The sequence below is a fragment of the Molossus molossus genome, unplaced genomic scaffold (assembly GCF_014108415.1).
Source record: "Molossus molossus isolate mMolMol1 unplaced genomic scaffold, mMolMol1.p scaffold_m16_p_10, whole genome shotgun sequence".
Classification (NCBI taxonomy): domain Eukaryota; kingdom Metazoa; phylum Chordata; class Mammalia; order Chiroptera; family Molossidae; genus Molossus; species Molossus molossus.
Window position 1 is genome coordinate 22,507,167 of NW_023425345.1, and position 14,261 is coordinate 22,521,427.

Sequence of the window (14,261 nt, forward strand, 5' to 3'; positions counted from 1 at the left end):
ATTGAATCCCATGGAGTTGAAATCTGCATCAATGGTGCAAAATAAGTAACTGTCATCCACAGATGTGAGCCTGTAACTCTCCAAGGTTCTCCCTGACACTGGGAAAGAGCTCCCTGGGCAGCAGAATTCCCATCAGACACAGGCTGGATCTCTTATGGGTAGAGAACATACTCGGGCAACAGGAAAGTCCTCCATGGAAATGACTGGCAGGAACAGAAGTGACTTGATGAAGGCAACCTAATGTTGAGTTACCTAGGAGCATTTTAGTTTTCAAAAAGGGCCTCCAAGCAATGGAAGATGGGCAGAGTGCAAAGGAAGAGAAGGGGGTAGAGATACAAGACAGCACACTGGATTTATTCTTCTGTTTATTGGCCTGTAAAGAATACACCCATTAGCTGAAGGCCTCTGGGCAAATGTACAGAAACATTATTACTCTAGTCCAATCCAACTAAATTAAACCCAGGGCCTAAACACACACACAAATTTTCCATAAAAGGAAGGGAAGGAAGGGAGGAGGGTTATATGAGGTGGGGGAGGGGGAGGAGGAAGAGAGAGCAGCGTGTGTAGAGGAATGAAGCAACAAAGTAGAGACAGCCAAACCTAAAAGATGGACTCAGTGCAGGACTTAGGAGGCAGCCAAATATGTCCTCAGAAAACTTGGGTAGGGAGAGCTTCCCACTTCTCAGTATCCCATACCTGCTATAGCACACTGTTCTGCATGCCTCTGTACATTACACTTTCTGTTCCTTTCTTTCTGTGACATCCTTTCCCCAACTCTGGTAACTAGATGTGTATATGTACATAAAAACCCAGCTTAGTGCCCTGGTCGGTTTGGCTCAGCGGTTGGAGCGTCAGCCTGCGGTACAGAGAGACCCGGGTTCGGTTTCCGCTAAGGGCATGTACCTCGGTTGCAGTTTGTCCCCGGCCCTGGTTGGTTGTGAGGGCGGCGGCCACTTGATGTGTCCCTTTCACCTCGATGTTTCTCTCTCTCTCTCCTTCCCACTCTATCTGAACAAAAAATGGAAAAATGTCCTCGGGTGAGGATAAAAACAAACAAACAAAAAAAACCCCAGCTTAGTGCTGCCTCTCTCCAGAAACCTTTCCTGGTCCCCTTTGCTTCTGAAGAATTAACCATCCCCTGTACTGAGCAACCCGTTTTTATAAGTATGTCATCAACTGTATTCTACTCGTTCTTTTACATTTTTTTTTTTTTTTTTGGTACGTGCCCCTAGCGGGAACCGAACCCGGGACTCTCTGGTCCTCAGGCCAACACTCCAACCGGTGAGCCAAACCCACCAGGGCCTTTTACATATTTGTATCTCGGATTAGACTGAGAGTTCCTTGATAGCAGAGGCTCAGTTTTACTCATCTCTGGCTGACATAATGATCAGCACATAACAACTCAACATTTCGATATTTGAATTGAGTTGAGATGGAGACTTGAAATAGCAACTTCCTATTTCAAGATAGAAACATTCAAAAACTGACTCAGATGCAAAGAGGTAGAGGATAACGTTCTAAAGAAGAGTCGTTTGAGAATTCAGCAAGGGCAACAACCAGCCAATGCAATGAAGTGATAGGAGGGGAACAGAACGAAAGGAATGAGGCAGAGGAAGTGAGCAACCGTTATTTCAGAAACAAAGGGATTAAGCACAAAGACTAAATTAAAATCAGTGCATGTAAAACATATGTGACTTAAGTCTACAATAATCGGTGCTTTGTCTCAGTCTGCTTTGTGTCAATTTCCTGATGGCGCTGGTGGTGTTGCAGTTACACCCACACACCCTTGACCATGCGAATTGAAATGCTTGGTCCAAGTTCAGGATTCTGTCAAGGTTCCCGAAAGAGAACCCACGCAAAAAAAATTGAATAAATGATAAAACTGGCTACACTCAAACAAAAGAGGACAAATACTAGAAATTCATTAATAGACAGGAACTCTCCATCTTCCTTTTCTACCCACAAACATACAAAAACAGAGAAATCCTGTAATTTGAAAATATGGAAAAAACTCAGGAAAGTTTATATTTACATAATTATTAGCAAATGTGTATGATTGTTTAAAAATAATAATAGTTAATATAAATTAATCAATTTGGTACATTTATGTGATATATATATATATATATATATATTTTTTTTCCCTCACCTGAGGACATTTTTCCATTTTTTGTTCAGACAGAGTGGGAAGGAGAGAGAGGAAGAGAGAGAGAGAAACACTGACATGAAAGGGACACATCGAATGGCTGCCACCCGCACTACCAACCAGGGCTGAAAACAGACCGCAACTGAGGCATGTGCCCTTAGTGGAAACTGAACCCAGGTCTCTCTGGACCGCAGGCCAAAGCTCTAACCGCTGAGCCAAACTAGCCAGGGCTATTTTTAAAATATTAATTCACTTTTCTTGAGTCATCAGGCTCTTGTGACTTTATTTTTTTTTCTTTATTGGTTTTAGAGAGAGAGAAAGGGAGAGGAAAAGATAGAGACATTGATGAGAGAGAACATCGATTGGCCGCCTCCTGCATGACCCCACTGGGGATCAGGCTCACAACCCGGGCATGTACCCTGACCAGGAATCAAACCAGCAACCTTTTGGTGCATGGGTCGACACTCAACCACTGAGTCACGCTGGTCGGGCTATATTTATATTTTTTATAGATTATATGTGCTGGGCAGCCTGAAAAATGGCCCCCAGTGATCCCTACCTCCTATTCTTTACTGCCTTATGCAATTCTTACCGCTGAGTGCAGGATGAATTTCCGGATGACTAGCAAAAGAATGCAGCAGAGACAATGGGGTCTATTTTCCCATAACAGAGACCCTGGATTCTAGTTCTGGGTTTCTCTCCTGATTTCTTGCCTGTTTGCTCTGAACAAAGCCAACTGCCACAATGTGGGCTACTCTATAGAAATGCCCTGTGATAAGAAGAGCATCTCTAGCCAACAGCCAGCAGCCTAAGGCCTGTCAACAGCCACGTGAATGAACTTGTAAGTGTGGATACTCTGTTGGGTCTTTTTTTTTTTTTTTTTTTTTTTTTTTTCAAATCTTTATTTTTGGATGTAAAATGTATTACAGATGTTCCACATTTTTCCCCCATTGGTCCCCTCCTCCCCACCACTCCCGCCCCCCTCCCACCTTTTCCCACACTATTGTCTGTGTCCATTGGTTATGCATTTAAGTTCTTTGGTTTATTTCTTCCCACCCCCCCCCCAACCCCTTTCCCTTTGAGGTTTGTCAGTCTAGCAATGAATTTGTGCTTCTTAATCCCTTCACCTTTTTCACCCATTCCCCCAACCCCCTTCCCAACTGGCAACCAACAAAATGTTCTCTGTATCTATGAGAATGTTTCTGTTCTTCCTGTTCATTTTGTTTGTAGATTCCATTGTTTATAGATATGTATTCATTGCCATTTTGTTTGTTCATATATTTTATCTTTTTCTTCAAAAAGACCCTTCATCATTTCATATAATAACGGTTTGGTAGTGATGAACTCCTTTAACTTTTTCTTGTCTGGGAAAATTTTTATATGTCCATCAATTCTAAATGACAGCTTTGCAGGATAGAGTAATTTGGATTGTAGGTTCTTGGTTTTCATCACTCTGAATATTTCTTGCCACTCCCTTCTGGCCTGCAAAGTTTCTTTTGAGAAATCAGCTGACAGCCTAATGGGTACTCCCTTGTAGGTAACTAGCTGCCTTTCTCTTGCTGCTTTTAATATTCTCTCTTTGTCTTGAACCTTTTGCATTTTGATGATGATGTGTCTTGGTGTGGGCCTCTTGGGGTTCATCTTGTTTGGGACTCTCTGTGCTTCCTGGACTTGTATGTCTGTTTCCTTCACCAAGTTAGGAGAGTTTTCTGCCATTATTGTTTCAAACAGGTTTTCGATTTCTTATTCTCTCTCTTCTCCTTCTGGCACCCCCAAGATGCGAATGTTGGCATGCTTGAAGTTGTCCCAGAGGCTCCTTACACTATCCTCATTTTTTTGGATTCTTTTTTCTTTTTGCTGTTCTGATTGGGGATTTTTTGCTTCCTTATATTCCAAATTGATGGTTTGCTCCTTGGATTTACATACTCTATTATTGAAGCTGTGTAAATTATTCTTTATTTCAGTTAATGCCTCCTTTAATTCTAACTGTGTATCCATGATTTCTAACTGGTCCTTTTTTATGCTCTTGAGGCCCTCCCTAAGTTCACTGAGGTTCTCACTAAGTTCATTGAGCATCCTTATAAGCAGTATTTTGAACTCAGTATCTGTTAGGTTGCTTATCTCCCTTTCACTTAGTTCTTTCATTGGGATTTTGTTCTGTTCTTTCATTTGGGACCTGTTTCTTTGTATCCTCATTTTGGCTGCCTCCCTGTGTTTGTTTCTGTGTATTACTTAATGAGAGGTATGGGGTTCGCTGAGACCCGATGCTGCTTGTTTGAAAGAATTTAGGAAAAACCTGAAGCAGGATCCAAGACCAGCCAATCCTATGGTTAAGCAAGTGGCAACAGCTTGGGTGGGCTTGAAAGTTGTGTGGGGTGGGGCGGGGCCTCAGGGAGTCAGCAGGGTGGGGCTACCAGTGTGAGCCAGGTTGCAGGAGTCCCAGATATGGCTTCTGTCTGCCGCCCCCGGGAAGGGCTCACCAAAGGAACAAAGGCCTCTTACAGCACGTTTGTCCCCGAGGAAGCCCCCTCTCCAGCCCTTGCTCCAGTGCCAAACAGCTCAATTCTTCCCTGTATGTCTCTGGTGCCCCTCGAGCTGCCTCCCCTCCAAGCTCAGAGGGAGAGAGTCCGACAAGTCCGTGCGCGGGCCCTTTAAGGAGCTGCCTGGGGCTCCAGCCGCCTCAGCTTCCCTGAGCCTCAGTTTCCGCTGGTTTTTCCAGCCAGAAGTTATGGGGACTTCTCTTCCTGGCACTGGAACCCTGAACGGGGCACCTGGTGTGGAACAGGGACCCCTCAGTCCTCAGGAAGGACCTTCCCAGCCGCGGGAGCCTCCTGATTTTTATCCGCCACACTTGGGTGTGGGACCAGCCTGCCACGCCGCAGCCACCCCTCGCGCCGCCGCACCGCCCGTCCTATCAGTCTGGATGTAGCTGCTTTTTTTTTTTTTTTTTTAATTCCGTAGTTGTACAACTTCCATTCAGCTTGATTTCAGGCGGTTTTGAATGATGGTTGTTCTGTAGTTTAGTTGTAACTTTGATGTGGTTGTGGGAGGACACGATACCGCGTTTACCTACCCGCCATCTTGACCGGAAGTTCCCCTCTGTTGGGTCTTGAGAAGAAGACTGGGGACTGGGTGAAAAAGGGGAAGGGATTAAGCAAAAAAAAAAAACCAAAAAAAAAAATACCTCAGACAGACAACAGTATGGTGATTACCAGAAAGAAAAGGGGGTGGGGAGAGGTAGAAAAGGGTATAGGGGAGATAAATGGTGACTGAAGAAGAGCTGACTCCTGTGTTGAACACACAATACAGTATGATGGCCCTGGCTGGTTTTGCTCACTGGTGAGAGCATCGGCCCGAGGACCAAAGGGTCTCAGGTTTGATTTCTAGTCAAGGGCACATACTTGGGTTGCAGGTTCGATCCCTGGCCCTGGTCGGGGTCATGCGGGAGGCAGCCAATCAATGTGCCTCTCTCACATCAATGTTTCTCTCTCTCTTCCTCCCTCCCTTCTACTCTCTAAAAAAAAACTGGAACAATATCCTGGGGTGAAGATTAAATATATATATATACATACACATACAGATGATGTATTATAGAATTGTACACCTGAAACTTATATAATTTTATTAACCAGTGTCACCACAATAAGTTCAATTAAAGGAGAAGACTGAAGCCCCAGCCAACACCTTGACTCTATAGCCTTATGAAATACCCTGAGCCAGAGTTATGCAGTTAAACTATGTAAATTATGCTTGGCTTCCTAATAAACAGAAACTTTGAGAAAATAAATTTACTTTTTCAAGCTGCTTAATATATAACTAAGTATGTCTTATAACTATAATACTGTACATAATTATTTATCTATTATATAAAAATAACATGTACATATTTATAACTATATAGTATACAACAATGTTATAATGTTGGTACAATTATATTAATATGAATAACTATAAATGAGCTATTATTATATATTAGCTATTATATGCTGGTTAATAATAATAACTGATGTTTATGGAACACAATATGCTAGGCCCTGTGCAAAAAGTATAATTATGCTCTTCGTGAGATTAGTACATTCAGAGAGAGAAAGGAGGGAGATTAAAAAAAGAAGAGAAGGGAGAAGGGAGAGACATGGGCACTAAGAAGGACAAAAGGAGGGAGGGAGAAACAGAGAGGATTGGAGACAAAGCTTGAGAAACTCGTGGAAACCACAGAATTATTCTTTAATATTCATTATGAATCAATCGGTTTAATGATTTAGTGCTAGAACTTACTTAAAATGTAGAAAATCTGATGAGAGATCATAGAATTAAACAATTAGAGAAAATCTAGTTTGTAAGAACTAAAGGAATTTAAGTTATTTTGCCTGGTAAAGAAAACCTGAAGGAGAAATGTAATAATTTTTAAATGTATACTATTTTCAAGATTTTGGTAACTTTATATTTACTACTTCCACAAAAATTAGGACAGAAAAAGATTAATTTAGTAAAGTACAGCATAGGAATTAAAATCGATAAAAATCTAATAACTATGTATGGTGTCAGGTGGGTATAGAATTTAGGATGATCACTTAGTAAGTTATATAACGTCGAACCACTGAGGTGTACACCTGAAACTAATACATTATTGTATGTCAACTGTAATAAAAAAATAAAAAATGGTTTTAAAAAAATTTATTTTGGAACTTAGTTTAATTATATCTTGGAGTGGCTTCCTGCCTAAATGACCATGAACAATTCATTTATTCATCCAACAAACATGAAAAACTTTCTATACTCTAGCCTTTCTGTTGTAAGCATTTGGGATATAGCAGAAATAAAACAGAAAACATTTTCCTTTATATTGCTTACATTTTCTTAGGAAAGTTATGGAAATTAGTTATTTGGAGATAGACTTTTTCTCTAGTGACTTGGTGTTGATATATTTCTAGAAACAGAATGATGGCTATACGATTAATAAAGGTGGGAACTGAATTTCATTATAAGGAAATTGGAATTTGCTTGTTGTTAGTGGGGGTCACCTCTACGTGTTAAATGTTCTGGTCTAACGGTGAAGGCGTCTATTAGCGTTGTCCTGAGAATGGCTACAGGCAGGAGTGTGGTCCCACTTTTCAAACACTACATACTGTTTGGCTATTATGAACCTTTGATATCTTTCCACCTGAAGATCCTTCTCCCCAGTTCCCTTAACAGTGTTAACAATCCATACCAAAACTTAGTGATTTAAAAGAAGAATGTATTATTCTCCATGATTTTGTATGTCAATCAGACGGTAATTCTGCCTTTCGTGTTATTGGCTGCAAGATCCAAAATGGCCTCATTCCATTGGCTACTTGGCGCTGTGCTACCCGCCATGGAAATCTCTGGTGGGATTGCTGGGGAGCGTTCTCCTCCATGTAGCATCTAGACCTAACTGACTCGGGCTTCTGACAGCAGGGCTGCGGGTTGAGGGAAGGAGCATTCCAGGAAGCAAGGGAAGAAGCTCCAGAACTCTTAAGATTCAGCCTCAGAAGTTACCCAGCATTACTCCCACAAGGTTCTATTGGTCAAAATAAGGGAACAGAGTCCGTTCCAGTTGAAGGGCAGGACAAATAAACGCCTCCTCTTGATGGGAGGAGTGGCAAAAAGTGTGTTGCCATCTTTAACCCACCACAGCGCCTCTGAAGTTAAACTGAATCTTCAGTGGACCAGATAAGTGCCAAACAAGGACATTTGTAGCTTGTCCTCTCCCTGAAACCTAACTCACTTCTCTTGACAATTCTAAGAAAATCTGTCACACAAGTACCTCTTTGAGGCTCAAAATTATAGATAAATTTTCATCTTATTTTCTCGTTTTCTGCAACATTAAGCACTATTGACCAATCTGTCCTGTGAGAACTGTCCTCTTCCCTTGAGATCTATGACATCACATCCCTTGTTTTCCTCTTAGCTCCATTCAGTGTTCTTTATATCTCATTTTCTTCTGTTTACACGTAAATGTGAATAGTTTTCAAGGTTCATGTCCCGGCCACTTCTCTCTCTCTTTTTTATCCTCACCCAAGGACACTTTTGCATTTATCTTCAGATAGAGTAGGCAGGAGAGAGGGAGGAAGACACATCGAGTAGTTGCCACCCACACAACCCCAACCAGAGCTGGGAACAAACAGCAACTGAGGTTCGTGCCCTTAGCAGGAACCAAACCCGGGACTCTCTGGTCCGCAGGCCGACGCTCTAATTGCTGAGCCAAACCTGCCAGGGCCCAGCCATCTCTCTTTTGACTATACTCTCTTTCTGTTGTTGTTTATTTTTTTATTTTATTTTTTATTTTTCTTTATTGATTTTAGAGAGAGAGGAAGGAAGAGAGATAGAAACATCGATGAGAGAGATCATTGATTGGCCACCTCCTGCATGCCCCTGACTGGGCATTTGGCCCACAACCTGGGCACGTGCACTGATCAGGAGTTGAACCAGCAACCTTTTGGTGCATGGGTCCATGCTCAACAACTGAGCTACACTGGCTGGGCTATACTCTCTTCTTATTAATCACACCCACCCCCATGTCTTTATTTACCTTCTGTTGGTTTATGCTCCTAGATCTGTACTGCATCTATCTCCTGAGCTCTCTGTTGGAATGTGCAAGAGCACATCTCTATTTGGATGTCTCATCGGCACCTTGAGTCAGTCAAGCCTTAGTTATAGACAGCAGACTCCTTAAGCAGACTGGGGAAAAGGCTAAAGAACAGATTCTAGGCTGAACCTCCAGCAGTGACCACCAAGAGACTCTATTACTTCCCCTACCACCTGGAGGCCACCTTCCCAACTGAGACGCCGCTGCTCAGGCTCTGGAACCACCCAGGCTCTGCTACAGTCTGCACCAGCAAAATGGATTCTCACTCCCTGCCTCTCCTCACTTAATTTGATTTTGAATGAAGTCTTATGCTAGTGCTCATGGCTGCTGGACCCTAACTCACATTAAAACTCTAGCTGTAGCAGAGTCCAGGGTATGTGGTTGTTAGTTTTGCACTCTCTGTAATGCAGGAAGGTCCACCAGAAGGAAGTTTGAATGACTGTGAAGCGAGCTAGTGACAATATCTTAGCATGTCTAAAATTGAGTCATTATGTCCCTTGCACAGCCCACCCCCAGTAGGACTATGGCACTACTACATACCCAGTTACCCAAATGAAATATGTAAATCATCTTCAGTTTCCTCAACTTCTCTTTTCCCCTCACCTTAGATCCCAACACACACGCGCACGCACACACACACACCTTTTGCCATCAAAATCCTATTGATCTTACCACCTTATTATCTTTCAAATCTATTCATTCTCTTCATTCTTTCAGTCTAATTATTACTGTAACAAGAGTCCTAGCTAGGGTCCCAGCTTCAGTGTTTCCTTACCCTTACTCATAATGCAAAGCACCAAGAGTAAGATTTATAGCAGAAATCTGATTAAGTCACTCTCTGGCTTAACAACCTTAAAGACTGTTTATTTTTAGGATATGGGTGGAACTTCCTAAGGACACATGGCTATTTATAATATTTCTATCTCTCATCACCAATGCTCCACCTCCCCATACATTTGCACCTTGATTTCCAGCTATATTGAATTTACTCACAGTTCTGCAAAACTTCAAGCTCTGTTTTGTTTCTAAGCCATTAGAAATGCTCCATTTTACTTGCAACACCTCCACCATAATTCTTATTTCCCTATAATCCTTATTGTTCAGCTGCTTAATTTCTACTAATCCTTTATAACCCAGATTGGGTAATATCCCCTTTGGATAACTTTCCAGAGGGTCTCCACTCCAGTGAGTGGCTCATTGTGGATAGATGCTTGCCCCAAAACAAGCTCAGGGAGTCACACATCTGTGCATCAGAAAGATGCATTGCATGTGGAGGGGAGAGGCTGCAGTACCTAAAACTGGACAGAAGAGGGCAACAAATATCTTCTCTAGACCAGAGTTGCGGTTTTCTGAATCCTATTTACTATTCCAACTGACTGTTGTTGTAGTTCACTTAGCACAACTCTTGAGCTATACCTGACAGAATTGAAAATTCCTAATAACTCAAAATTGTATTTCATTCATGTTCTGGTTGCCTTCTCAGTGCCAGGCACTGCACTAAGTACTGGTAATTTTTAAAAAGATAAAGCAGTTTCTACATTCAAAGAATAAAGAATTTAGGACTGATTAGGTGGCACAGTTGGTAGGAGCATCATCCTGTACACCCAAAAAGGTTGCAGGTTCAATCCCCGGTCAGCGTGCATATGGGAGGCAAGTGATTGATGTTTCTCTCTCTCTCTCTCTCCTTCCGCCCCCCTCTCCAAAAATCAATGGAAACATATCCCTGGCTGAGGATTAAAAAAAAAAGAATCAAGAATTTAATGGCAAAGAGAAGTGATTCTGAATCATTTTCTTTATTCCCTGAACCCATTTTCATCAATAGCAATGGTCAATGGCTGCTTAAGGCAATGGAAAGATTAGATGTTGGGTATAAGGAACACAGAAACTTAGGGCCTACTCATTTATAGATTGACATGTTTGTAAAGCACAATAGCCAAGCCAGTGTGGTTCATTGGATTGAGCCTTGTCCCATGGACTGGGAGGCTCTGGTTGATTCCTGGTCAGGACACATGCCCATGTTACGGGCTCTATCCCCAGTAGGGGGCATGCAGGAGGTGCCCTATCAATGTGTCTCCCATCAATGTTTCTGTCTGTCTCTAAAAAAATCAATTTAAAAAAATTTTTTTAAAAGCTCAATAAGCACCAACCCAGTAATTCTAGGATGGCTGGAGAAGCACACTTCTTAAGCCCATTGTTTTTTTTTAGAGCAGTTTTTATGTTCATAGCACAATTGAGTGAAAAGTACAGAGAATTCCCATATACCCTCTGCCCCACATACCCAGTCTCCTCCACACAATGTTCAACAGCAAAGTGAATCCTGAAGTAAACTCTGGGGTTTGGGTGGTAACGATGTGTCACTGTAATCTGTTATAATAAATGCACCGTTCTGTTACATCCTGTTGTATATTCTGTGGGTTTTGACAAATGTAGAATAACACAAATCCACCATTATTATTATATCATACTAGTTTCACTGTCTTAGAAAAAAATACTTCGTGCTCTGCCCTCCCCTCTAAGCCCTAACAACGACTGACCTTTTTACTGCCTTATAGTTTTGTCTTTTCCCAGAATATATGTGGCTGGAATAAAATAGTATGCATTAGACTTTTTCACACCTTGCCCCATGCATGTCTTCCACTTGGCTGTTCCTGAGTTGTAGCCTTTATAATAAATGGGTAAGAATAAGTAAGGCATTCTCCTGAGTTTGGTGAGCTGTTCCAGCAAATTGTTGAACTTGATGAGGAGGTTGTATAAACCCTGGATTCGCAGCCAGCTGGTCAGAAGTATGGGAGGCATGACTTGCAATTGGCCTCTGAGGAGGGAACAGTCTTGTGGGATTGAGCCCTTATATTGTGGGATCTGACACTAACTCCAGACAAATAGTGTCACCAAGCTGGCATTTGAGAATTGGTCAAAGTGGGGGAAAACTCATATATTTGGTTCAGTGTCCTAAAATACATTTTGATTTACAGATTTTTCAATTTACGATACGTTTATGGGGCCATAACCCTATCATCAGTGGAGAAGCATCTGTACTGAACAAGCTCCTGAATTCTGCAGGGATTAGGCAGGCAGAAAAGCAAATGTTTTAATTCTGTTTACAAAGTTATATATTACAAAACTGGTGTAAGTCATACATCGCTTAAGAGAAAAAGGAAAGGTTTCCTTACATTTGGAAAACAGAACATTAAGGAACCAGCAATATTTCTAAGAAAAAAACTGTACAAATGATAATTATCCCTATTAGTTCACTCAGTCCTATGTTATTGGTTTGGGTTCTTCTTGAATCCAGTTTTTCCATTTATTCTTTAAATTCTTACCCAGTTTAGTGGTATGATCTTATTAAAGTTGTCAGAAATGTGTATTCTAGAGAACTTGTCAGCGTCCTTTCCACGAATCTTCTGAACATAAAGCTCCTTTTGCAAAAGCATCAGAGTAAAATAATAGCTGTCTGTAAGTGACAAAAAGACTAAAACAACAAAGAGGGCTAAGGTTAAAGATCTATTGAGAGCTCATTTGAAAAGCAAATATAATTATTTTGTGGCATATAACAATTTGAGAGAGTAACTGAACAATGACAGCATTGACAAATTTCTATGAATTTCAAACAATTTCTGGAATATCTGTTAGTAATGGATACCCACACATATAAAAACTAAGAAGGTTCACCATCACATATTTAACCATGCTTCCCACTTAATTTACATACCAAATAAACCTAATTAGTTTAACATCTCTGCTCAAGGTAGATCCTTTGAGATATTCCTGGGACCCTCTGGTGTATTTCGATGTTAGTTTTAGGTCAAAATAACTCCATTTAGAATTTGATTCTGGGCCATGGCCTGTTTGGCTCAGCGGTTAGAGCATCGGCCTGTGGTCCAGAGAGACCTAGGTTCGGTTCCCGCTAAGGGCACATGCCTCAGTTGCGGTTTGTCCCTGGCCCTGGTTGGGTCATGCGGGTGGCAGCCACTCGATGTGTCCCTTTCACATTGATGTTTCTCTCTCTTCTTCTCTCTCCCTCCCACTCTATCTGAACAAAAATGGGAAAATGTCCTCCAGTGAGGATAAAAAAAAAAAAAAAGAATTTGATTCTGGGAATTTATCAAAAACATCAAAATGTTTGAACATTTGATGAACTAGAATCACAAATCATTATGAAATAATGCTTCTTGTCTATTTAAGCAAAGTAATAGTACAAGATTTTAAAGACAAATACAGAAGGTTACATGGTTGTGAACAAAACTTAGCTCTTCCAATACTGAGAAGACTTAGTTCTCCCAAGTAATCAAAGTCCTAAAAAGACACAAACTGTTTGCTTTCTAGCCACACTACTTAAAAGATTTATTTTTACAATTTCTTATCAAAAGCAGACCAAATCTTATACAACTTTTTTATTTTATTGCATTTTTAGAAAGAAGAAGGGAGAGGGAGAGAGAGATAGAAACATGGATGAGAGAGAACATCAATTGGCCGCCTCCTGCATGCGCCCCTCTGGGGATCGGGCCCACAACCTGGGCATGTGCCCTGACCAGGAATCGAACCGGTGACCTCTTGGTGCATGGTCGACACTCAACCACTGAGCCACAGCAGCAGGACTTATACAACTTTGTTATATCCATTCAGTTTTTGTCCTATACTTTTCCTCTTTCCCATTTTCAAACAACCAGTTGTTCAACTTATAGACAAAATTACTCTTTTCCTTTAACAAAAACATGTCCTTCATACTTTCCCTTATTAAAAAAAAAACACCCCACAGGCCCTGGCTGGTTTGGCTCAGTGGTTAAAGCATCGGCCTGCAGACCAGAGAGTCCTGGGTTCAGTTTCCGCTAGGGCACGTACCAAAAAAAAAACAACCCACACATTTTACTTTCCTTCATTATTTTCTCAGGCTTATTTGTAGTAGTTTAAATTACATATATTAATTATAATTCTTAACCCTTAGAAACCTTAATTTCTAGTGAAAACTAAGCAGTAAGCAATTGTGGGGTATTTGTTACAGCAGCATTCTGTGGATTAGATATATTTCTTAATTTCTATACGTGTATTTTTTCCCTCCTAGTGAATCGTTCATGTTTACTGATAGACCAAATATCCTTAGTTTCTTTTTTTACTGGAAAGGGGCCTGGCCCTGCGTGGGTCTGCCTAGGGCGAGGTCGGCAGTGTGTGGGTTCTTGATTTCATGCAGGAAAGTTTTATGAGTCCAGGTGAATTTTAGAGGACGTTTATTAAAGCTGGGGATGCTGAAACAGGAATGGCTGGGGAAATGAGACTAGGTTGGTCTGCTTTGGCTCACTAAGAAGTCAGAGGAAAGGACAAGTTCAGGGGTTTGCCTGGGATGAACTGTCACTGCCCATTGCTGCCCTGGTTGCAAGACTTGTGGGGTCACCCAGAATCTAGGGATGCATGCCTATGGGGGAGGAGTAGTGGGGGGGCCGCGGGCATGCTCCTGGGAAAGAGGGTGCATGCTGGTTCTTGTCTCGAGGCTTTTATTTCTCTCTTGCAGGTGGG